Genomic DNA, 27,431 nt, shown 5'->3' with positions numbered 1-27,431 from the left:
TGAAATTTCATGAAATGGAACGCTGGCTCTATAAAGATTATTCCACTGTCGGCATGTTTTTTCTTATAAAAATTTCAAAACGACAATCATGAAAATATATTTTGGCATCACACTTTCAGAGTACATGCATTACAGTGCAGTCACACACACACACACACACACACACATATACCTCCATATCCTGTCCACCCCCACACAAATTCACCTGGCAGAACAGAGTGACCTCGTTCTGCCAAAACCCTTCAGTCATCCTCAGTGCTCACACACTCACACACACACACACACACACACACACACACACACACACACACACACACACACTTATACACATCTACAATACATACACTCGCTTGCCTCTCGCTCGGCCATGTTGCGCACCGGCTCCCAGCGAGCACCCTCCCTCAGCGGACCTGTTAAGTGATTAGCTCAACACTGCACACTGCCGCATGCACAGTTCATGCACGAGAAAGCCCAGCTGGGATCACACAACCTATAGAGTCATATAACGCTCTAATGAGAGAGAGATTAGCCAGAGATGGCAGCAGCTGATGATCACATCACTGAGAAGTTAAATTAGGCTATTTTCAGTCACCCAGTGTTTGCTAAGAGCTCTGTCAGTCTGCAGGGACCCAGTAGGCACTGAAATATTTGGATGACTGAAAATGGTCGACTGCGCAGGTCAGGATTTTGAGATGAATTTATGATTATAACATGATTACAAAAGTTGCATGATTCAGTATTTTTTATACAGGGTTTTCCCACCACCACAGTGGAGCTAAAGCAAGAGAGAGAGAGAGAGTGAGAGAGGTAGAAAGGAAAAGGCACTAGAAGAAAGAGAAAGGTAAATTTCAGCAGCTATTAAGTTAGATAGATTTTTATTGCCTGTTGATATTGACTCCGACCACCGGTGTATAGCCCGTTTGGTTTAACTGCACAAGCATGTTTCTGCAAGCTTGGGCAAATCAGGACGGGAGTGATGGAGACAGTGCAGTAGGGATCCATGTTTTTGAATTAAACCCCATAAAATGTCTGTGTATGTTTCCAACCTCACAAATTTGTCTCTGTGTGCCTGGTGTGGGTGGTGTGTGTCTGTGTATGTGTGTGTGGATATATAACATATTTTACTCATACCATACATTATTTTAGTAACATTAATTTATAAGGCATACATTATTAAACAGAGTATGCTATTTTAAACCCAGCATCTTTGAAAATGTGCATATACCATCTCAAACCTACTGAATAAGAGTTCTGAAGTGGTTGTTACTGCAGATTCATATATTTACCAGTTGCTGGTTTAAAACCTGCTGCCTCTGTTCTTACCTAGAGTGTGTATTGCCCAATGTTGCTTCATTATAACCACGGCAATTTACCTATTTTAGTGTTGAACAACTTTGAGCTTTAACAGCTCTCCTGAAGTGTTATAAAATGAGATTTGGTTTTTTTTTCAATGTGGAACACATTTATGAGCTAATTAATTAATTAATTTAGTGTTAAATAGTTATACAGTATAAAATCTTTTTTAGATAATTATGAGGATTTCTTTGTAAAATACAGACATGGTAAATATATTTTTGTTGATGTGAGAGATCGAAATATTCAGATCTACTGGGGAACCCTTATGATGATAGTATATAAATAAAGCCACCAGAGAAGCAAGACAAGATCGGTGCTACTGATGCTGGCATAACTATTTTTTTTTTAATCTTCTTTATCTGCCTGACCTCCTAGTACAAAGTCCACTGTTGACACGCGACAGATACAAAATAAAAAAACAAACAGATATCTCCTGGTGAAAAAGCGTTGTCATACACGTAGAAGATACTGACAAGGATGTGTAGAGAGTTTGTGGTGATAAGAGATGACGATGGTGTTGGGTGCTGTAAACAAAATCACCTAATCTAAGCAGCAAAGTTAATCCGTCACTTCCTGCCTCTGTCTGCTCCACCTGGGCCTGAATAATGAAGGATTTGTTGTAAACGCGTCTGTGCAGAGAACCTCCCACTGTGTTGTGCATGTGTGAAAGGCAAACTAAGGGACACCTCCGTAGCCAATTCTCCGGATTTTACCCAGAGGTCATGTCTGAAAACAGCTTAAGAGTGTGAGTTTGACCATCGACTTGAATTTTTAGCTCACAGGGAAGTCTTCAGCTTTCTGTTCCGTCATGTTTCCTGTTGAACGTTCCTGCCTGTCACACACCATCCTGTCATTTCCTGGTGGTTAAAGTGCAGTCGAGAAGGATTTACAAGGAGCACAGTGAATATTTCATTTCATGTTATTACGATCCAAATGGGACTGAAGAAAGAAACTTCAGAATGTTTCCACTGTTGAGAAAAACAAATGCCAGAGCTGATGGTGGTAACATTGCTCCTTCTACCTTCAAGCGTTTACAGATGCGTGACACGTATTCACAGCTTCTTATTGTTGTCTTGCTGTTTGAGCATAAAGCAACAAAATATTACTCTTGTACAAAGATATCCAGCTTTGGTGTTTTAACAATTTCAGATATCTATTCCTTTGTGTGGCGCTCTTTCAAGCACTTCGCTGTCTGTGCTCTTCTAAAACGATCTACCATAATGTTCCCTTCAGTTTCTATGAGGCAGAATTCACTCGAGGCACTCACAGTCGGAGCTGTGTGGTTACACATGACATGACATGGCTACACAGGAACGAAGGCTCGGAACTAAGAGCTCACAAATCATATTTAATCAGCTGTTCATTTCGGAGGATGAAGGCTTATCACACGCTTAAAACATGTTAGTATAAATCTCACAAGTAAAATTAAATGAATGAAAATTGAGATTATTATAGTAGTAATACTCGTTGTTTATTTATGGTAATAAAATAATGGCATTTTATTCAACTGTACCTTGGTGCATAAGCAGCTTCTCAGAGATTTATTTAGGTCTTGATGTGAACATTTCACTGTGAACGTGATTTGCCTCTGCATCTGTCTTCATCTGATCACAACCTCCCCAGTGTTCTCTCTAATTTTCTTCTGCTTTCTGTCTTCGCTGGTTCTTTTTTATCCCCCCCCCCACATCTCTTTTATTAATCCTCCATGTCTTTCTTTCTTCCCCTTCATTGTTGCCTCCAAAATGCTGTGATGTACAATGCTCAGGCTGAAACTTTTTCTTGAGATAATATCTGTGACCTATTAATTGACATTGATGTCTCAGGGGAGACGCACCTTAAATTATACACGATCACTCTCTCAACTTGTTCTCTTCACTCCCTCTCTCTCTCACACTCTCATGGTGGTGTGTGTATTTTTATTCCTCTCACACATCCGACTATAAACCCACCAAATGTATTTTCAGAAGGTTATATGAAAGATGAAACAATGGCAGTAAAGAAAAGGATGGAAAAACACATGTCCAAATGTATTTGTATTTTCATGATCTCACATAAAAAAGACTTGTTTTTATTCTGCTGGTTTTTCCTTCTCTGAGAAATGCATGGACAAATTTACCGTATATAGAAACGTATTATTGAAACGCACATTCCTATGCTACTGCTTTACTAAAGGGTGTGGAATGGTCATACAATTAACTTCATCAAGACGTGTATGATTAAACATTCACCTAAACCAATTACCGATTTATTTCCAATTATGATATTGCTCTAGATTTACAATTTGTTTGCGTAAAAGAAAGTTCCATAGTATTCCTTTGACTGGGTAGGGTCAGCATGTCCTGATGCCGATCTCATTACACATTAAACCTCAGCTCCAGCTCCTCCAACACGTTGTTTCATGGAGAGCAATGATTTTTATTTATTGGAAATATTTAAATAGTCACCCTACCAGTGGTTTATTGAACATCAGTGCTACACTCCCATGCATATTCAATATGCATGGGACTTCCAGAGATTGTATATAAATATGCTGCTTACTTGCATATGTGAAGGACATCATAGCTCACATAACATGATTGCTTCGAGCACTTTGTGAACACTCTGAAAGTAAATCAATAACACAGTTTAACATAGTGTATCTCATTGGCACGGAGGCATGGTCTTTGATGTTGCGATCTGTGTGGGCGTGTCTGTGCAGAGTAGAGAGGAGCAGCAGTGGTGGCAAACATCGCCGCAGATTTTTCTGTAGCACAGGAACGTTCACGTTTATTTTATGCACATTTATGCGACACGCAGCGCTCAATCAAACTCCGCTGCTCAAAGCCATTTACAAAAATAGCAGATGAAATGCAATTCATGTAAAGTCAGTTTTACCAGTCTTCATCCAAATCAATTTTTAGCCTGTAGCTTATTTGTCATACACCCACTGATGATACTATTCTCGGATATTGTATTTGATTTCCCCCCGTCGTATTAATGAATCAGGCCGTGAGTCCTTTGATTGTGCTGCATCCAAGTCATCCGAAAGTTTCCAGTCACTGCTGTGAATTAACATTGCCAGTCTTTTTCACATGAATTTGAGAGGACAGGACAAAGACTAACAACCAGGCACCATCGGAAAAAAGTAGCTAAAGTGAGTTTCCTTAACAGGGTTGTGGGCTTGCTCTCAGGGATGAGCTGAGGGTCCCAGATATCTAGAGTCAGCTCACTACATCGACCATGTTGAGGTAATAGCGGGTATCTAATGAGGACATCTTCCATATGCCTCTCTCTGACAGTATTCTGGGCAGGACCAACCGGGAGGAGACCCCGGGGCAGACCCAGAACATACTGGAGGGGTATTTATATCCAATCTGGTCTGGGAACTCCTCAGGGTCCCCCAGGAGGAGCTGAAGGTTTTGGTTGGGTGGAAGGATCTCTGCGGCACTTTTCTTAGTTTGCTGCCACCAAGTCCCACCTTCAGATAAGCAGCAGAAGATGGATGGATGGATGGAGAGATGGACATTAGGTTAGAAAGTCAGCTTTAAACTGCACTCAACTGTAAGCATTTTAACTTAATAATTGGGATTTATGTTGAGGCTAAAAGTAGTAAATAAGTGTAGACCATATGACCATCATCAACTAGTAGTAGAAGTAGTAATAGCAAAAGGAATAAAAGATCCCACAGCCAATGCTTGTCACACAACACAGTCAAGAGCCAGACCTTGGATTAAAGTTGCACTGATCAATATTTAATCAATAGAAATATGTAGCTGTTTGCTCAACATCCTCAATTTCCCCAAGTGGCCAAGTAAATCAGTCAATTTAACAATGTAAGTAAGAACTTGTATGTGGCTATAAATCTGTTTATATACAATGAGTAGAATATGCAACTAAATATGAAAATAAGAAAAACATTGTCTGGATTTTGGAACAGTTTGTTAAGTTCCAGTTCACTGTGTCGTTTAGATGTAGTGACAGGGAAGCTGAGCACAAAATAAGTTTCTTAAAAGCGTGGGACAGAATTTCTCAATTTTAATTCAAGAGAATTTAGACAGGAGCAACTAGTGTTTTAGTTTAGTCTAAATCTGTAAGATTTTGTAAGTGTACATTTAGTACAAAATCATCACATATTTAAAATACCCTTAATAACACTTCTGCTATAGGGAGATTTTTACATCCTGTACAGACTGTGGATGTATAGGTGATGATGTCTTTATTACATTATTGTCCTTCGTATTAGTGCTTATCAGTGCATCACTCGTTCTCGCCCACTTCACCAGACCATCCAGAAGAGAACAGACTGCTGATAACCTTAGACAAGTTGAAGGTTACATGTAGACAAACCATATATAAAAGACATGCCATTCGACCATATTCCTCCATGGGTTTATAGAGATGTCCTTGTGTATTCATACATATCCTTTCTTTGCTTTTCATCAAGTGAGGAAGTGAAAAAGGCTTTGTGAGAAACATCATCAGCCACGTCATTTAGTTCTGGTATTTTTGAAGCAAGAAAATGCAGAGGATATTCATAGATGAACTGTGGGAAGCGGATGGCTCTTCTAATTTACATTTTTCGACCATGTGTTTACCTAGTATTTAACATGCACACTAGGGAGCACTGCACTTGCTAACTGCTTTGTTTGAGTAGATATTTTTCAACCACTTAGTAGTAGTACAGGACAAAAATACACATGGACATTACATGGTTATAATGTGAGACACAATGACATTAATGTTGGTAACATTTGATCCAAAAGAAGTCCTGACTATTGGATAAAAATCTGTTTTTAGGTATTTGGATCTGTGATACCACTAAATAATGAAAGACTTTGCCACAGCTCTCACTGAATAGTTCCAGCTCTTGAGCATTCACTTTGTTTACTGCTGCATAGCGGTTAACATTGATCACAGGGATTTGACTAGTATGTGAATAGTCAACAATGGTAACATGTAATGAATAAGAAACGCCTCCTCTGCTCTGAATACATCCTGGCCTTGGTCTGTCATGGCCATTAACAGTGAATAACTGTATATGGTAACGGTGCAGGCAACATCATACTCTGCTGAAAAGTGAATATCCAGTTTATATTCCGACAGTGGCAGGAGGACTGTCTGTTTCTCTTCATCTCTTTTACCTATGCTATTTTTAGCCACGTCTAGACTTACCTATATCTGCAACTATTGGCCAGATTCCACAAAATTTGCTTCAGACATTGATCTTCTCCCTCAGGGAGTATTTTAATCACATCGGTAATGCTCTTATTTGTCACCTTTAGCGCCATCATCAGGTCAAAGTTTTAACATGTTCACGACCAAGCACATGCTAAGGTAGTCTTAAGACACATTTATGCTGCCGTTACATATGGAAAAAGATACATCAGTTTCAAACAATGTAACCGTCACTTCCCACACACTTACGTATATGTTGAGATGGTGATTAAGCAATAACTCCACTAGAGGGCAGCGAAGGGGTGAGAGTTTCTGACAACACTGAACATGGCGACAGTGGAGGAGGTTGTAATAGCATATCTTCTTACAAGACAGACACTGCTCTGTTTCACTTGTTTGTATCCTTAAGCTCTCAGAAGAATTTTATATACAGTACATGGACAACATGAATGCACAGAAGGCATCGTCTGTTTCCGTGTACATATCTAATGTTCAACATTCCGCAGGATTATTTTAGCATTCCGGCAATAGATCAACGTACTTCTCCACACAGTTGTTGGCATGGCTGTAGACTCTTATCATTTTTATGTTGCTACAAATGTTTGTGCTTTTACGGTGTTGAATAATACAATTACCCTCTCGTTGTTGTTGTTGTCCAGACTTAATGGTTTTAATCCTAATTGTGAGTCTTTGCAGAACCAGACATGATAATAAATACCACAGCCACAGATAGTCCAGACATTGCTGGCTGTCTCTCCGTCTGGCCAAACTGCAGACGTCCACGCTTTTGGTACAATGATGAATTTTTAATGAGCCTGTATCACCGTTCAGTAGAGGGGCAGCTGAGAAAGAGATGGAGCTGTTCAAGTCAATTTCAATATTCCTGGATCACTCTCTGCCATGTCCTTATTATCTCCCCTTCCTTCAATTTATTCTATCTGTGAAGAAAAAAAAGACCAGTAAGTGTGAGAAAAAGAGGGGGGAAATAATTCCTTCCTGCCTGTGTGTGGAACAAAGAAGTTTGACGGGGCATGCAGACAGGAGGCAGAGAAAACTCACACACCACAAAGAGTGTTCTTTTTTGTTTACAGCAGCCAAAGATGGACTCATTCCTCCCTTTGCTCTCTGTGTCTAGCTTAAGGCAGGAGAGAATGGAGAGAGTTTGAAGAGCTGACACAATGAGTCAGAGCGAGGCAGGAGTGAATATGAGGGTGAGGAAAGGGCGGTAAAGGTTCAGGCGTCTGCACTGACAGCTTTCTCCTGCAGTTTGACAGAGCTTTGTTGAGGACCCAGTGTTTCACCGCTGCTGCCGCTCCAGGGTCTCACTGATGTTCCTGCCGCAGTAAGCACCCGAGCCTGACCTTTTCATGCCCACGGTACAAATATCCATCCTTGACACTGCAACCGCTTTTCCGCATCTTACCCCGGCATGTCTGTATCCACGTTTACGGGAGATAAAAGGAAGTTGAGAACAGGCTGTCATGTGTTGACAGATGGCCCCCGCTGTCAGTAAAACTTCATCACAGACCACGTCTCCCACGAGGCGGTAGCTTGGTGGAGCCATGGCGAGGATGGCCATTGCCATCTGTGCCCCTGCAACAGATGCTGCAGACAATACAGAGGCCACATGTGTCACACTGTGTTTCATGCACGAGGCTGACTGCGATGCCCCATGCAGGGTTCGGGTTAGTTCGGGGGTGTCAGCGCGGTAGAAATTGGCAGATTTTTGCTTCATCCTACAAACTAGCTCTGACATATTGAAGCTGTAAACCTCATTCTGTCTCACGCATTTCTCTTCCCTTCTGCCTGACTTTTGGTCCGTCTGTTACTCCGTCACATCTATCTCTTTGTCTATCGCCATCTCTCCTTCACTCCATTATACTGTCTTTCTCATTCTGCCACTCACCGACTGTAGTTGTGAGAGCGCATGAAAGAAGATGAGCAAACATATCGGCTGCCCCAAAATTCATTTCCGAGCCCAACGCGCTCCCGCCTTCTTCCCCATCTTTGCCTTCCCTCCACCTGCAATATTCCTCCTCCGCTGCTCCCACACAGGATTAGGCTTAAATGAGAAATGTATTGTTTCCTTCATTCACTCAAATCAAAGAGTTATTGAGTTAATCTGTCTGGCTTCTGTCTGTCGGGGAGCAGCCGAGATTAGGGCCTCTGTTGACAGAGATGGAATCGCAGCTTTAAAAGATGGAATAAAAATGTCACATCGTCCTTTAATGACAGTTGGCTTGACATTTCCAGTAAGCTTTTCTTAGGAAATACTCATTCAGGGTATTAGTTTTTTTTTTTTTCAAGTACAATAGAAGGAAATGCCATGTCATTCCAATAATTCACCATGGGATGAAAATCATTACCTTTTCAACTAGAGCTTATCTAGTTCTTAGCTTGAAGGTATCAGATATTTTATGTATTATGTATTGACAGCAATTAAAACTTTATAATTATCAATTTGTTCATTTAAAGCAGGTATAGGTGCAGATACAAGCACTTTAATGGCCTTTGTTTGATTATAAAAGGCATCATCGTGCTGTAGGTAGAAAAACAAAACTTTTCTGCAGCCTAAAACAAGCTTGCTTGATTTTGTTGATGCATAACCAGAGGAAAATGCACGTTTGCTTTCACTGACAACTGCGACCATACCAATTGTCCTGTGTGAGCGAGAATTTGCCTATCAAACCTTAACAGTAGCCATGCCGACATAGCATTGTGCCTAATGGATTTCACTGCATCATTATTGCTGAACACAGAAATAGTTATGGGGTTAATGAGTGCCTTATTATTTGCTCCTGTGCACCACAGAAAGACTAAGTTCAGTTTTACAAGTCCTGGCAGAATGACGAGCCATGGCTGAAAGCTTCAGGGTTTGCCTGTCCTTTATTTATTTACTTTAAAACGTCTGGTTTCGCTATTTCTCTAACTTGTTTTTTGGCAATAACACACTTCATAGTGCTATGACTTAATGCATGTAATACCTTATTTTTTAAGTTTGTCTGTATGTTATTTCATTCTTGTGAATGGGATATTGGGTTGGGCATCAACAACCACTTCCAAATTGGAACCGGTTCCAAATTTCCAATTAAAACTCATTAAGAATTGTAAATTACGATTCTGCTTAGTGGTTCTAAAACACATCACTTGCTAGATTCAGTACCAGGAATTCGCTCTCCCAAGCTACAATGACACTGGTGCTCTTTCTTGACTGGACAATTGTGCCCAAAGTGATACATTTGTTTTATTTGTAACTCGGTAGGAACTATGGGAAGATAAATATTAGCTGCGAGCACACAAGTCTGGGTAGAGTCGCCCATGCAAGGGAGGATGCACAACTAACTGACTGACCACCTTTGCCTGCACAGTAAACAAATTAATGAGTGTACCACTTTCTACATGTTGCGCTGGTCTCCCCTCCTTCACAAACCCAGCAGTCCTCGTCGCATTAGGGTAAGTAAAAACTAAGTAACAGTTATCTTACTCTTATTTGGTTCGCTTGTTAGTTTATATATGGATTAAACAAACAACATGATGTGTGGAATATTTAGCTTTTAATGTGCTTGCAGTTGAATTTGTTGGATTTGGAGTCAGGCTAGTTGTTTCCCTGCTGGCTCCAGTTAGACAGCAGACACAGAAAGGAGAGAGGGACGTCAGTCTCACTCTCTCAAGAGAATAAGCACATGTTCCAAAAAAAAGGGCAAGCTATTGCTTCAACTATTGAAGATATTCAGAATAATTGTTATGTTATGTTGTTATTGTTTGGGATCCACGTTTAGAGCCACATTCCTTAAGTGTTTGTCCAAAGTTGGCTGCTAAAGATGCTCCAGTCTGAACAGGATAAACAAGGGCTTCTTTTTCAGAGATAGACGAAGGAGGTGTAGCTCCAAAAGCCTCCTCTGTCTTTTTGCATTTTCACAGGTGGACAGTTAATATTAATTTGCCTGAATACCAAAACAGCCAGAAGTGCTTGGAGAATAGTAAGCAGTTACTTACCTGATCCTGCTCCACCTGTCTGGCTGCAAATACATCAGCATTTCCTCTTCCTATTCTCTGGGCCTTTTCTCGTGGGTTTCTGACACTGATCAGGGGGGTTGGAGCTCTGCTGAGCTGAACAGTGCTGACTAAGCCAAAAGGCACTGCACTTCAGGCTCCACAGAGGCTGGATCGATGTAGCACCATCACCGTGGCCTGGGGGAAAGGCTGCCACCATCCCTCATACTGCACTGAATGTCCTCATCTACCTCTCTGTCACCTCTCCGCCCGCGGCGAGGCAGAGATTTATGCACAGCAGACAGCTCGAGTCCGAGCATACGTTGTAGGTTAGCAAGCTACAGTGCATGACACTAGCATTGCTGTTGGATAGCTTCGTTAGGCTCAGTGTCTGACGCTGTCATCGTTTGGAGAGCTTAACACCTACACCGGCTTGAAGCTGGCAAGACACTCAAATTCAGCCGTAGATTTGGCATGAAACGGAAACCTGGCAATTAATTTGATATTTGAAGGCCTGAAGCTGTGATTGCAGCACGGCTCACTCTGTTGAACACATTCCGCCACCATAGACTTTGTTTACATGGTGATTTGTGGGTTTAAATATACTTTTCACACTTCTATCCATTGCTTGATATTATTATATTAGCACATATGTATTTCCAGCCTAAAGGTCTGTGAGCTTGTGTTGTGTTCATAACAGTGTAGAAAAGACTGCGTGAATGAGAAGAGGCCCAACACCAGGCGAGTTCATCCCGGGTGTGGAAACAACACTCCCTGCTAAGTGCTGAGAACATTATCATGTGACGAAAAACTATGTATATTTTAGCACATTTTATTTATAGTGTCATTTTGCTGTAGATGAAATACACCGCGCACACACATCCGGCAGCATTTACATATATATGATTTTTCATTTCCTCATATTTGCAGATGCTGTTAAACTGCTAATTTAATAATCCCGCTTTGGGAACAGGCCCTTGGTGTGCATTTGTGTTGTGTTTTCAGTTCTGTTATTTCTGGCTGGGTCTTAGATCCCAAAGCTTTTTCTCAAGTGAAAACAAATTTACGCCAACCTCTCCAGGGCCCCAGACTAGATTTTAGAAGCGGTTTGCCAGTTTGGCAACTAGCCCTCAGTTTATGGTTGCCAAATAGACAGAATGGATGGTGTATTTTAATTGTTTGCAATTGGAGTAGGAGGTAATGGTTCAGTGTAATTATAGCCTTTATTAAAGTCATGAAAAATGCTACCAAGCATGATTAGACATATTTCACTTAATACAAATCACTTTTTGCTTCTTTTGCTGCTTGTGTTGCAGACAAATACAAAGATAGCTCATGGGTTCTGGGATTTTTCCTTAGCAAACCAAAATATTCTGCAGCTTCACATTAAAAACTGGTGATTATCTGTTGACTTGAATTATCACAGGAAATATAATATGTGTTTCAGTGAACATCGCATTTGCATACTGCTGTAATTTACCACTGAACATTAATATTTCTGATTACTGTGATGTTTTTTCTTAGAATATCTTCAAATGTTCCATATCGTTAAACTCTCTACAGCCTAAGTTAAATTATAAAACTGAAAGTGTTTTAAGAATGAAAAAAAAATGCAAAATGTGTTTTCACCAAATACTTAAACATATGCAAATATGCAAATAACAGTCTCCTGTGGACAGACAAGGGAAATCCCCTGGCACTACCACTTGTTATCTCATTTTGCTCTGCACAGAACTGTCATTACTAGCTTATAATGTGATGAGGCGTAAGACAGATGCCTTAGCTTCAGGTAGGAAAAGAATGAATGTTCTATAGCCATGAATGTTTTTTATTTGAGTTTAAACAGGATTAAAGATGTAAAAAAAAGGGGGCTGCCCGCTAGACGTCTGTTTTCAGAGAGTTAATCAAAAATGTGTCAGTAAAATAAAAGATTTTGGTATTTTCTGATCAGTTTGAAAGATTGCAGAGGGTACTGAAATTGAAAGGAGCATCAACACTGAGCTCTTAGATGAAGATTTGAATGGTTCCAGGCTGCAAAGTATAACTTCAGAAGACACACTGTAATTATGTTGTTTTTTAATTATTATTTATTATTGATAACAAAACAAGCATAGACAAGTACAGAATTACACAAACAACCAAAATATTATATACCAAGAAAGACCACCCACAAAAATAAATTTAACATTACATGTGTGTGTGTGTGTGTGCGTGTTCGTGTGTGCGTGCATGTGTGTGTGTGTGTGTGTGTGCATGCATCACAACTGAAGCATTTACAATCAGAAATGGCCTGTGTAATAGCTTTCCTAGTAACAATGTTACAATAATGATTGTAGAAAATAATAATAATTCCTCTCGACAAACCTTATAAATTATTATAAAAGTACTTTTAAAGTATTTACAATGTGGAAAAGTGATGTTAGTTTTTTGACCCCAATATATAAAAAATAGAATTGGTTCATCATAATAGTATAGCAATGCTAATATTGATTTTATCCTAAATTGATAATAACAACAAATAAGTAGTAATGAGTAATCATAAATGGTTACAGCTTCATTTACTGCGTCGTAAATACAATTTAACACTGAGGGGAAGAAGAATTTTGCGGGGGAGACTCTAGATTAAAATGAACAAATTAAAAAACAAAACCAAAGCAAAGCAAAAACATATTCAGTATTTTTTCAGATGGCTCTGAAAGAAGATGATGACAAAATGTAAAAGAAATGAAAAAAGAGCGATATCCGCTTAAACACTTGTAGGTAAAAGTGTGGACTGAGTGGGCTGGTAAAAAGAGGCATTGAATGAAATTAATTACCAAAATATTGATTCAGGGTATGGAGGAATATTGAGGTTGATCCTTTTTACATAGATATGTATTCGATTAATATATATTTTATATTACGCTATATTTCCAAAGTTTTTGTAGCAATGATTACATGTAAGGAGTGTATTCTACTGGATATGTTGTGTGGATTTATGTTGGATATGTCTCCCAGTGAGCAGAGTGGAGGAGATTTAGTGGGATATATGCTGTAATATGACCAGTTCTCTCTTATCTCTCAAACAAACATTCATGGTGGAGCCATTCATCCTGCACAACGTTTATTTTCTACACTGATCAATCAGCTGACAACATGTCCTGCTGCTTACAATCCAATCCTAGATGCACAGCAGCTCCAACATTCATCTTTGCCCTAGAAGACAACACATAAACCACTTCCATTACGGTATATAGTGACCTGCTTAAGAAGGGCCATTAAGTCCATTCCCATTATTTGTAGCAGTAACACGTCACACCCGCTCTCACCTGATAACCCAAACAGCCCGATTCTTTATAGATTAATGACTTGTCTCCAGCTAATGTATTTTTATCACAAGGTCATGAGTGATGTATTATCAGTTAATGAGAAATACAGAAATGTGTGGTGTGAGAGAGGAGGGCAGGAGGTAAACACACACTGAGAGACACACTCATTTGACCTTTCAGAAGGGTTTTGTCTGGCCTGCGGTGAGTTGTCCTGCAGTGATAAGAATAATGGTTTTGGCGCCGTGGCCCATGGAGACTGACCTCCCATTCCCTCATGGTAGATAGTTGAGCAGAGAGGTTCAGCTGCTCGTATTGTACCTCCTACATCTCCAGCAGACAATGAGGCTTAGTGCGGCCCACTCAAGGGAGAGGCATATGCTCGTATCAAGGACCACTGCAGATTTCTCTGATAACTGTCACTAGGGGGCTTGGATAGCAAATGCAAGGAGGGACACAGTGATGGAGGGAAAGTGACACTGTATTAGATTATTTATACAACATTTCGTACAACATGAAAATTGTCTTTAGTAGCTTGAAAGACTAACAGCATGTTCATTGAGTGATGTATCGTACCATTCGGCTGATGGGCTTTTGAGGCGTGTTATATTTCTCCATTGAGTGTTGTGCAAAAAGAGCACAGTAGGAGCCCGCTGATGTTTTTCATTATATCATTTCACTTGAGGTCTGAGCTTCACTTGAAGCAGCGAATGAGTGTGAAAGGGTCCTTGTTGAAATCCTCCGTTACCTATCTCTGTGATCTCAGCATTTACACAGTGTTAGGCAGTGGGGGACATCAAACGTGCTTAAAAGGAGAAGTGGAAAATGTTGGGTGCACATGTATTAGTCATGTTTTAATTGATTTCCTGGAACAGGTCAGGGTGGCTTCAAAGCAAATAGCTGGTAAAATAAACTCAAAGATTTGTTTTTTTAAGAGAGGGCTGCACTCTTAAAAGCACTTTTTGTACTTTCAAGTACCTGCAGATAGACAAGCTCAAAGTGGGATTTACACTAATGTACCATACAGTTATGATAAATAATAAATACAGCATGTGAGGCCCTGTTCAGACCTGGTATTAACATCTGTCCTGAGGTATCTGATCACAATGGGACAGCTCTTAGTACGTCCGCTCACACCTGGCATTAAAATGTGTCCTGAAAGTGTCTCCTGTTACGTCTTGTTATCTGATCTCACTTCCCTTCCCTATATGCAAATAAACAGTCATTTATGTTTAAGAGAGAGAGAGAGACGAGAGTCGAGGGGCTGAATGAATCAATGAGTTGTGTGAAGATCTGCAGTGTCGAAAGTGTGATCAGAGACTTACAATGAGGGTTGATATTGTAGCCACAAACAAATCAATGTATGTGCACTGAGAGGCATAACAATAGGTTTGATTAATTGTGAAACTTTAGACGTCAGCTGAGTAGGCGGTCCTTCAAATATGGCTCAGGACCCATTTGCGTTTTTAGGACAAATGGTAACATCAGGTCAGAACAGGGTCTTAAAGCTGCACCACTGGCCCACATCCTTACTTTTGGGTTTCAGTGTTAATGCTCTCATCAATCTAAAAAAACATCTGATAAAGTCACAGCATACCAGCTGCCCATCAAACATCAGAAAGATAAAGTGAATAACTCCTGAACATAGAGGGACATTTAGCAGCTAAGACACTGGATATTTCCCTGGAGTTGATTAAGACTAAAACAGAACTAAAAAAGATGATTAGTGGCACTACTTCAAATTGCAATTTGAAGGTGCTTCAGCTCTGCTGGATGTGTAAATTGGAAACTCTTGCTAGTATTGTTGCTTTGTAGGCTCAGTCCACTACTCCAGGTGACCATGAATGATACAAGATTTACTAATTATTACATAATGTGATTGTTTATTACTTTCTATTTTCATATTCTATTCCTTTTAGCTTTTTCTTTGGAAACCTTGTCGTACTCCCCCTTCCTCTAACTGTCTTTTTATTGGTTTGACATTAATGTAAAATGTTTTCTGCTACAGCCTGAAGCAAAAAAGGCATCGATTGCTGTTTTACTGTTCTTAGCTGAAGAACCAATTATCTTCATAATGACGACATCAGCGACCGGCTCACAACAGTTTGTCCCTGAACTCCATGTACCCGTGCTCCTCAGACGAACCTCATCTACTTTGCAGTTTCAGCTCCTCTGGAGGAACCGACCTAAAGCCTAAAGCCTACTACTACTACTACTACTACTTTATAGTTTCAGATGGCAGGAATTTGACTGAACAATCACTTCAACATCGATTTCACTACATGTTCCCGTCTCAGAGTTTCCCTTCTTTCATCAGATGAGTGGTAAAGCAAATATCACTCCTTAAACAGAAAGTAGATACCCAAAGAAAGAGTAAGAAAAGGACGCAGTGAATCATGGGTATGTGATAGCAGTCGGTGTAGCTGACCTCTGAGATGGCCTTGATCTCCTCCTAGGGAAAATATGGATGAGTGTTGTCCCTGGTCTCGCAGCCTGGAGACTAATAGCTGGTCGCGGCCTATCGCTTGCCCCAGGGGGCTTTGGAGTAGAGACAGGATTAGAGAGAAATGGATGAGAGCAGCGGATAATGAAGGAGATCTGTCTTAAGTCTAATCATTGGCTTTAGAAGACATGATCTGGGCAGGAGAGAGGGAGAGGGAGAGCGGGAGAAGATAAGAGCTGCGTTTCTTGTTGTGATTACACCTTTTATCAGGATTGAAAGTCCAATATGTTTCCATTGTCAGAGGCTCAACGTGCTATTTTATTCAGTCAAAGAAAACAACAACCGCTCATCGATTTACATAAATGTAATGAAAGTGTAGTTCCACTGGACTCGGATAAGAGACTCATTATTGATACAAAGTGATATCATAGAAATTCAGCATTGCCGTTCTCTCCGGCCTAAATTAGCCTGTCAGGCATAACAGATATTTCAGTTCCTGTGTATATTTGTAATGCTAATTAGGGCAATTGTGGGGAATTCAAATCAAGATGCTGAACACAGCGGCTAAACAATCACCAGGGAAGGATGCAAACACTTTTATGCAAATAACAGAAGGAGCGGAGGAAAAGGATGGAGAGGAGAAAAAAAATACAGCGAGAAGAAAGGACTGCTGGTCAGCTCAGTCGGTGAGTGAGGGTGATAGAGAGTGACAGTTGAGAGGGAGAGAGATAAAATGAGACAACGGAAGAGGAGAAGGGGAAGAAAATTAAAAGCTGATTACCTTGTGAGTGAGTCTTTGGTGTCTCTGAGGAGCAGGGGGAGGTGTAGGGGGAGGAAGCCTGTTTTTAGTTTAAAGTATTTATTAAGGCCACTTCCCAGGGTAATCAAGCCAGGCTAAATATAACCGGCTGCAGTCATAAACACTGGACACAGGCTGAGGACTGCCTCATGTACTGTAACTGGACTCATTTACTCACTCAGCTATAACGTCTCTACCATTATACTCAGGTTATTTCTGCACCAGAACACTTACTGTAACAAAAAAAAGTGTGACAGTTATTTTAAACAATGAGGGATTCAATTGTACTTTTACTTATAAAACCTGAAGTTTGTTCTCCACGTTGTGCGATATGCTTAATATGGAGTAATGTGATTCAACGACAAAAAGAAGAACAATCTTGCTTTGGGTATAATGGGTTTTGATTACAGACATTATACGGTTGAGTGAGAGTCACAGATATTTCCCAGAAGCCCCTTTTGTCCCTTGATCCTTGCCCCTAGTTTACTCACATTCCCCCATTTGTCACTTGGCCCAGCTGATGTCCCATCACCTCGCTTTGGGCTATGTGAAATTATTATATTGTACTGGGAGATAACAGACAGCGTGTAGCCTTGAGGCAGTCTCCCCGCTTCACCTCCTTAAAAAAGACATTGCTGTGATAAAGCGTGGCTTCTTCACTGCTCACGCTAAATCGAAGGGAAAGCCTTGAAGGCAAGGTCTAGTGAGTGTGAGCCAGATGAAAGAAATAAAAGAAAGAATCGGTTGATATGTTTGTGCTAGCTTGCTGTGTTTCTAAAGGAACAATTTTCATTACTGTTCAGAGAAGGGCCACCAGTTAAATCGGGGGGGATTCGAGGTGTTGCTGACATGATGCAAGTTTTCTGCAGAGGGCGGATATTGATTAGGAGCCAGATTTCACTGACTTGGCGTTGTCTGAAATTAGTGGCTGGCTGCTGCTGGGACGGTCAGCCAAAAGGCAGGCAAGGAAAAAAACAGGGACAGTGGGTATATTCATTCAAGTTCACTACAAAGTACACATGGAATTCAAACAATATCTTTTAAGAAATAAAAAATTACCCTTCCTTTAAAAGTTTTGGTCATTTACAAAAATGTTCCCACTGTAGATGAAACAATTATAGTGACTACATTTATCAGTATTATCATGGTATTATTACTATTATATAGTGTTTAAATACTACACAATATCAAATATTTAACAGTAATATTAAAGGGAAAAGGCATTGTTGACAAAGACACATTGTTTCTCAGAAGTCTAATATTTGAGAGAATCTACTGCATTTGACGTCCTTTATTGGGAAGTTTCTTTCCGAGCAGAGAAGGAGCTCCTCCACATCCATGATTTGTTTTCAAATGTTTCTCAACATGGATATTCAGAGACATAACAGAGACACATCCTTTCAGTCATAGAGCTTGTCCAGGTCACTCTGGATGTGATAGAGTCAGTGTAGGGTTTCAGAGGCTGTATTGGCAAGGTTAAATATGTTTTTATTACAGTATAATCACCTGAAACTATAAACTGCCATATTATACCTCCTTCACACAATTTAGTGGGTATATGCACGGTTTAAATGCAGGTAAACCTTCTAAAAATGGTGCCTCTGTTCTGGAAATGGATCTGAACCACTCCACAAATCTAGGCTCAAAACAATGTAGAATATATTGAATAGAATATATGGAGAAAATCTTAGCAAAGTTGAGTCAGTCAAGTGTCTCGTAGAAAAAAGGTAACGTATTTCTTACACAGTATTTTAGGAAGCCAACATTTTCAAAAAGATGAATCTAAGTCTAACACATCATGCAGGCTGTTGTCCGGTCCATTGATTGGTCAAGAAAAAGGGGACATGTATGAACACATGGTCAGTCCGACACAAAGAGCTTAAAATACTTTATGTATTTGACACCGATGTCCCTTTACTGTAATTTCAGGCCCCAACACCAGAGAAATTCTAGATCATTGTGAAATGCGTGTGGTAAAATAATAGCTCTGGTTGCAAACAACTTACACTCTCCTATTTCTAGAAGAAGAGTTTGCCTCTCAGTTTTTCCTCCCGATGCGTCATGAGAAACTCTCTCACCTCGCTGTCTTGCCACATTAGCGTGTTCACCTGGCTGTCTCGTTTCCTTCACAGCCAATTGGAGTCAGAGGCAATAAAAACCTGTGTTTCCTGTGGAGTCATTTGACCCGGAGGTGAATGTTGATTAAATCCATTCCCATTAGAGACAAAAACAGCTGTTAGTGGGTTTTCTGACCAGTGGAAAAGGGGTTTAAAACTGCCATGTTTCTACAGTGGCCAAAAAGACTAACTCAGGCTCTAGAGGGGGCCTTTCATGCGTTTTTGTTACCTGAAGACAAGTGTGTGATCACATACATCACTTGGACTGCAAGGGGTGAGGCGAGGGGAGTCAGTTGGTTGTAATCTGCAACCTCACTGCAAGATGATGCTAAATTCTACACACAGGGCCTTTAAAAAGAGTTGATCCTGAATCACCTGAGGAGAGCACGCATCGAGACCCACTTGTGCCCCCTAGCTGCGGTACACTTAGAAGATAACAAATTCACAAACAAAAAACACACACACAAGCACTTATACTACACACGTCCTCACAGAGGGGAGAAAAGCTCCTGGGCTGAATGGTGGTGTATTAATCACACTGACGCCTGGCACTGCGATCTGTGACCCAGTCTTTTAATTGCATCCGCTCTGCTTTGCTCCCTCTCTGCCTCTTTATCTTGCCACTTTCCCCTTTCTCATTCCTCAAGCTTCCTCATGCCTGCACCCATGAGAGCAGGCTAATGCAGAGATAAGAGCGAGGGCCGGGGATGTGCAGAACCCAAATGCTCCGCCAATAAGTGCCCCGGCCAAAACTCACAGGACAGCAAATGCAGCAGCACATTATCACACTGAGCTTCAAGCTGTAAAGTGGGGCTACAGTGTAACGCAGTGACGTGAGAGTGATGTGTTGTGCACAGACAAACAAATATCTGCGGGGACATTTTTATAAACCATTGAAATTCGTGTGGTTACAAACATCTGCAGTGTAAAGAGGAAGGGAGGTGAGAGAGGGAAAACAGAGGTGTGATGGCAGTGGGAAAATTTGGCCACATGTCTTGACAGAGCACTAACAATGTGGCAAGTTTCCATTCAGCACAGTAAGTGCAGCGGCACCAGATAACAAGCGCGTGGTGTTGAAAAAGTGAAACATGAGTGCTGACGCACACAAATGCAGTTTGACAGCACCTTGTCTTCCCACGCACACGCATACGCTGTTCTGAGGGCACAGAGAGTCGATGACACCCATTCCCATTTATACATCAGCTGTAATAATTGTATATGCAAAGAGCTTGTGTCACACACTCCCCCTCCAACATCCCTCTCCTCTCTCACTATGTCTCTTTATCTCTCTTGCTCTGGCTCCCTTGCATACATGAGCACACACAGCGACACACACACACACACACACACACACACACACTTGAGTCGCAGTGGTTTCCCATTGTGAGGGCGAGCTGTCAGAGGGAACTGTGTGGGCTTTTGTTAAAACAGAGAACTGCAGAGGCAGAGAAATTCATTTCCGACTGCGGCAAAAAAAAAAAAATCCTTTTTAGGAAAGTCACATTGTACCTGCAGTGTTTTAAAAACAGCAGCATGTAAATTGAATTAGTTATAAGCATTCCTGTGGGGGCACAGTGGGCTGGATTTCAGAGGAGTTTCAAGGGTTTCGGATGTACTGCATGGGGCGCCCTCAGGTTTGACTACAGATTCACAAGATGCTGCACTTCATAGTTATGATAAGTGAAGATGTCAGAAAATGGATTTTACATCTTTTACTTGCCAGCCGCCCATTCCGCTGTAGCTACTTCACCACCCTCTGTGTAAAGTGTAAACTTTTCTCTTTTGCTTCTCCTAGGTGAAAATAACATTAAAGCTCAAATGTCTCCTTGAAGCGATCTTGATTTTGGCTACAATGTCGCTGTCAGGTGAAGACCGTCTACTCTCTCGCCTTTTTTTCACGGTTATACGCAGAGTGGATTATTACACTCACGAGCCTGAGTCCTTGTTAGTGTTTGGCATCCAATCTGAAAACTGTTTCTCTTAGGTCTTGTTTCATGTGGGATTTAATTCCTTTAGTTTGCAAATTAATCTTCAGTATCTCATTTCACATTTGATGTAGTTTGTGAAAAAGGATTCAGCCTATTGCAAGTGACACCTCTTATCATAGTACTTAAAAACAAATGCTTGAGCATCCCAGCATTTCATTCTTAATGTTGTTTAGTTAAACCACTGCTGCCATTTATAATAAGACAAAGTTTTTGTGGGACATAACCCGAATTTTAACAAATCCCACAATTAAAAGTCATATTATTATATGCCAGTGCTTATTCAACTGGGTGAAGTGGGATGAAAAAGGTGTGATACACGTTGAAGACGCAGACGAAGATGTCAACTTGGAAAGAAGATGAGATCAGGGATCTTTTGGTGATAAGGGCAGTGTTGATGTGCTGTATGCAAAGACGTGATTTACGCAGCGGAATATGTACATCATGTCTTGTCATGTTCTACCCAAGGCGCCACCCCAGGCCTGAATGTTCTGTGGCTCTGACTGTCTGACCTTGACAATCTCCTGCTGTGGTCCTCATATGATCTCTGAAAAACACGACTTATGTTGGGAAAATAAACACAGAGAGAGTGGCTGGTGCTGTTGCATTGTCTTTAAATGATAATCCTGTATTAGCTCTTTGCTCAATCACTGTTAATGAAAAAATGTAGGGCAATCTGGGGGAGTAATGACGTGGAGAAGCCAGAGAAACACAGAAACATTGCTGCATGCGCACATATCAGTCCAAAATAGATATGAGATATTTCAGCACACTTCACAGCCTCTTACATACGTTCTGTATCAGAGCGGTGCATGTTTACTCGTCAGTGGGCTTCATGCTGCTGTCTGTAACATCCTCAGCCTGGCAAAAATACTGTTATTTGCAAATTGAGTGGGTGGCGTTGATTTTCCTGTTGGCTTGAGGAAAGCAGCGTGGCACCAGAGGGGATGTTTATTTAGCACTGTGCCACAAGTGTGATGAATGGCACTTAAACAAAAGGAGCTCCATACATGTGCTCGGTCTTATTTATTCACCAGCTCCACTAAGTTTACCTCACTGACACTTAACTTAAAAAATGTTTGAACAACTGTGTCAGCGTGGGAGATTTAATGTCCCACACCAATCTATTTAGCTCCGGATTGTTTGCGGTCTATATTTAGCTTTCGTAGCTTTATTTATAAACCCTCCAAATCACAGAAACCAAGCATTTTGTAACTCTTTAAAACAGATCAGATCAGGAGGAGAGGCGATGAACACAAGATGAGAAATGGAGAATAAAAGCAAGAATCTTAAAAGAAGGGCCTCTGTTAGAATAGTAAAAAAGGTTGTTACATGAAAGCACATCTAAATAAAAACATCAGCTAAATCACATAATCACTTCCAGCAATAAAGCGTAACTGACGTGATCCTGACCTTTGTTGTGATGTCTTTTGTGTGCCTCTTGTCGCCATTTTCTCAGCTCACTTAAACAGGTGTAACAACTGACCCTTCAGGGTGCCCATTTTTATATCTGGCTGGGCCGTCGGCTCAGACTGGCTGTCCTAGTTTGCATGGGGGACAGAATGCCTCAGTCTGCAGGGATTAGGAGGAGGAGGATAGATGAGGACAGGTGCATGGGGAGGGTTAAACAGGGAGGAAATAAGGACAAAAGGAGAAGGAGGAGCTGTGACGCTTGAGAACGGGTGACCCGAGAGTAGATGGGGAAGGCGGACAAGACGGTGACAGGGGGAGGAGAGGGGAGGTGTGCACGGTCGACAGGTGAACATGGCGTGGGCGGATGCAGAGGGATGAGGGAGGCAGGCTCCATGTGGATGCACAAAGCAGATAGTGTAGAGTTACATCCTGCCATCTGCATTATGCCCATGTAATATTTCCATACAAGAGCTGTTTTGGCCTCCTCCAGGGTATTGTTGTGGATCTACAAGCAGGATGAGACAAAAAGCATAAGCGTGTCTGTGTATAAGTGTTTGTGTGTGTGCATCTGTGAGTGTGTGTGTGTGTGTGGAGGACTCGGTGGTCGGCGGTCACGGCTGCTTGCCCGCTCTGTTGTAGCTGCCTCTGTGCTGCACTGTAGCCTCTCTGTTGGACAGCATGTTCTCTGCCGTATGAGTCCAGAGAAGAGCAGCCGAGCAGAATGACACCAGCCTCAGCAGTCTGCCAAGCACCGCTGTGGATGGCAGGACACACTCTGGCACACAGAGATACAACACACACACACACACACACACACACACACACACACACACAGGAGCATGCACACTCATATTCACTCAGATATTCTTATCAAGGAACACACATAGGCAGAGCCTCAAATATACGCACATTTTGTATATCTACACAATAGAAGAACAGAATGCATAGAGGACATAACATTGACTTACATTAACCATAGTAATTCACCATGGTACTTGCCTTACCGTTAACCTAAACATAAACTTAACCTAACATTAAAACACGTCTTTAAATGTCATGATTTACATTATGGAGACTTGCTTTTTGTCCCCATAAGGAAGACAAGTCCCTATAATTTGATTGTGTAAACAGATTTGATGGCCCATACAACATGAGTATTGCCTGAATAAAACGCACACACACACACACACACTCACAGTGGTGGTTGAATATACTGATATTTTCCGCATCAAGCTAAAGCACAGGGACACACATTCAGACATCCATATAGAAGGAAATTGAACTTTGAGTCAATAGGTTGTCCTCATGACCAGTAAGGCACAACATTACATATATTTTTACACACGGGAGCTTTTGGCTGCACAGTCTTTTAAACCCAAGCTTGTTATTATCAATTAAGAAATATCTCTAAGATCAGACACCTGCTCATTTTTTAATGCCTGGAAAACTGCATGTAACTCTCTTTTTATCTGCTTAAATTCCTACTCAGTCACTCAACTGCAACTTATCCAGATCTGTGCAGCCAGATTATTAACTAAATCTAGGAGATATCCATCACCTCGGTTTAGCACCCCATTCAATTAGATTTCATTTTAAAGTTGTATTAGTCACCTTCATGGCCATCCATACCCTGGCCCCAGAATATAATAAAAACTTTTTTAATTCTGTACCAGGTCCCTAAAATTAGCAGATCAAAATTTGTAGCTATCCCATCAACCTAACGGAGGCCCCTCTTCTCTGGAACAGCCTCTGGCTCAGAGTGAGATCTGCAGAGTCCACTGTCTGAGGACTCACATCTACTAGATGACCTACACCTCAGAATGTCTTGTCTCTATTTAAGATTGTTTCTATTCTTATGTGTTTTACTTAGTTTTATTAAGTGTATTTAACTTTTTCTGTCTTTATTAATCACGATGTTACTTGTTATCAAATTATTTCTTTACTTGAATGAGATTTGAATATATTCACTTCATATGAGACTGTCTTTTATAATTACATTGTACCTTAATATGTCCTTTATTAGAAGTTCTTGAAACAGATTGAATTTGTTTATTTATTTACATTTTTTAGCCAAACCTCTCATATTTGATCCTTTTTTTATGTATGACAGTATTGTACATGGTGATTTTGTACAAATGGATATAAAGAGGTTTCATGGGCCGCTCTCCTTTCACTTGGAAAGTACTTTGTCCTTAAATTTGAACAGTGCACTATAGATAAAAGGTTTTACTATCATTGAACATGGTGACTCCCTCCCTGTCAGAGAGATGCATGATGGGCACACAAGGTCAAGCCGTGGCTGGAAATCATGACATCTCCTCTCAGACATTGCGTTTTCTAAATCTGTGAGAAACTTGGTGAAAGAAGCTAATTTTGAATGAGTCTATGGAGAGGCCATAACATCGCTGTGGTTTAGACATGAGTTTTTGAAATAAAAAATAAGTAATATTAATAAAAGATGGCTGGTGAGTGCAGCTGTCTGTAGATGTCTGGCAGCAGAGTCTGATGTCCTTGTGTCTGTGTCAAACTTTATCATTGAATCCAAGCATCTACAAATGCTGTCTGTAAGAAAATGTGCACTGACAAATGAATGCAGAAGCTATACGATGTGTCGGGTTGTGAAATAATATGTACAACTCAGTCCTGCCTATGTGTGAGGTTGCAGGATAAACTGACCAGGAGATTAAGTCCAGTGGGGGCATTGATTGAAGCTGCGATAAAATATGGATGTGATTTTCTTGATAATGACATTGTTGAAGGACTGTGGGTTTACTGACCTTCAGGGCTGTCAGCTCAGAAAATGCCCCGGAGCCTCATCCTTGTTTATTAATTTCAAGATCAATTTTTCATACAAAGGGATGCTGCAGTTTGCCAAGCGTAAGATGACAAAAGAAATTACATGCACTGCAGAACAATAACAAGAAATAATCTCTGATTAGTTATCAACAGTGTCACTGTTTCTATTTCTATTTTGTGACAGCATGAATTAACTTCACAGCATTGTTCGTGCATTATCTTTCCTTGTCTTAAAGCTCAGGGTTTTTTAAGGCAGTTAAAATTGTTCTAATTAGTGTTTAGTCTTCTAAATGTTGTGATATATCTCTATATCTTTTTTTTGCATACCACAGTATCTGCTGCTTATCTGCTGCATTCTTTTATCCCACCGTCTCCGTCTCTCAGACACACACGCACATAGTTTCTTTTTCAGTATCTAGTCCCAGCATCTCTTTCTTCTGCTTTCATCTCCATTTAGCAGCGTGTCAGATGAGATCCCAGCACCTGATTTGAATGTGCTTTGTTAACAGGATTTTTAATGAATAGCGGAGCCTTTATGAATACCTCAGCACTAAATAGAATCGAGGTCAGGGTCCCAGACTCTTGTTTGTGCTAATGGTTAACAGAGAGCCGTACCCTCACAAAGACTCACAGCAGCGGTGCCTTGCAGACCACATGTCAGTTCCCATGCCAACTGGCAGCTCCGCATCACACGAGGCAGCAGACAGTCCTACAGAAACCTTGCTGGTTTTATTGCAGAATTAACATCGAAGCTAATGGATGTGAGAAAGAGACATTTTCGAACTGGCTGTACTTTGAACTTACTCCTACACGTATTTGTACGGAGGCAGGAACACACACACACACCTTGTTTCTCCAGCTGCGCCACAAGAGAGCTGTCTCTAAGTGACAACAATTAGCCCGCTCAGTTCAAGCTAATTGAAGTCATTTACATAATACATGCCTGCCATCACAATTCATCTGTGGACAATTCAAGCAGGTCTGTGTCATGCTGTCACAACCTAATGTTACCCCCACACACACACAAACACACACACACACACGCGCGCCTTGATAAATGATCCTAAAAGCAAGAACCATAATTTTGCACAAAGCTTATCACTCACATGAGGACGTCCTCCGCAGGGTGGTGTTTTTTTTTTCTACTAATGAAAATATGGATTGTGTTTGCCAACGCAGACAGATGTGCACATTGTCAAAACTGTGTTTACCATCCATCCCATTACGCATGCAATTACTCAGAGGTTGAAAACAAGCGGCCTCATTTGTGTGATGCTAAGCTGCAATGGCTGAGGAGATCTAATTCTTTATTAGCCCGTTGTTTAGGAGCGTCCTTTGACAGGATAGTGGGCGATGAATTAAAGAGATGGCTTGATAAAAAGCTTGCTGTGCAGAATTGTTCATGCTGGATTTTTGGGAGAGAAAAAAAAAAATATGCCGCCATCACTCATAATAGGAGATTTGCTCCTTCTGTGATTTATGAAATCAGTTTGTCTTGTTGGCATCAGCCTGAGTTTGAGAGATGAGATCACAGCACATGCATTTTAACTCGGGGGTAAAAGGAGACAAGGGGTGGTGTGTGCGTGTGTGTGTTGTGATGTCATTGCATCAGGCTGTGAATCATGAGATAATGATTCATAGAGTGTTGATTAAATTTGGCAATGGGATGAAAGGATTTTCCAAATGATCGTGTCTGAGAGTCTGTTTTGTTTGGTGTAATGGTGCATTCATGTCGGCTGTCACTGGAGAATCTGCACTGATGCACTCAGCAGCCTAACACCATCTCTCTCTCTCTCTATCTCACTCTCTCTCTCTCTCTCTCTCTCTCTCTCTCTCTGATTGTGTGTGTCTAAACCCTTTAGTGTAAAGACATCAGACACCACATGTCCCCCAAACCACGCTCCTCCACTTTTAACACAGACATGTTAGTGTGACTTAACTCTGGAATCAGGGATAGCAGCTTGTGTGTGAGCACATGCAAACATGAGATTCCAAACACCCCTCTCTCTCTTTTGTCTCAGTCAAGCAGACATTTCCAAATGTCATTCAAGACTGTTCTCCATGTGCTTG

At 40.9% G+C, this 27,431-nt stretch overlaps 1 protein-coding gene across 3 annotated transcripts in view; it reads left to right on the top strand.

Annotated features, from left to right (window-relative positions):
* cdh4 (cadherin 4, type 1, R-cadherin (retinal)) overlaps positions 1-27,431 on the top strand; it is a 194,093-nt gene that overhangs the window by 92,971 nt on the left and 73,691 nt on the right. The gene's annotated exons all lie outside the window — the stretch shown is intronic.

The sequence above is a fragment of the Paralichthys olivaceus genome, chromosome 2 (assembly GCF_024713975.1).
Source record: "Paralichthys olivaceus isolate ysfri-2021 chromosome 2, ASM2471397v2, whole genome shotgun sequence".
NCBI lineage: Eukaryota > Metazoa > Chordata > Actinopteri > Pleuronectiformes > Paralichthyidae > Paralichthys > Paralichthys olivaceus.
The sequence above is the reverse complement of the archived record's forward strand: the minus strand, read 5'-3'. Positions and strand labels throughout refer to the sequence as shown.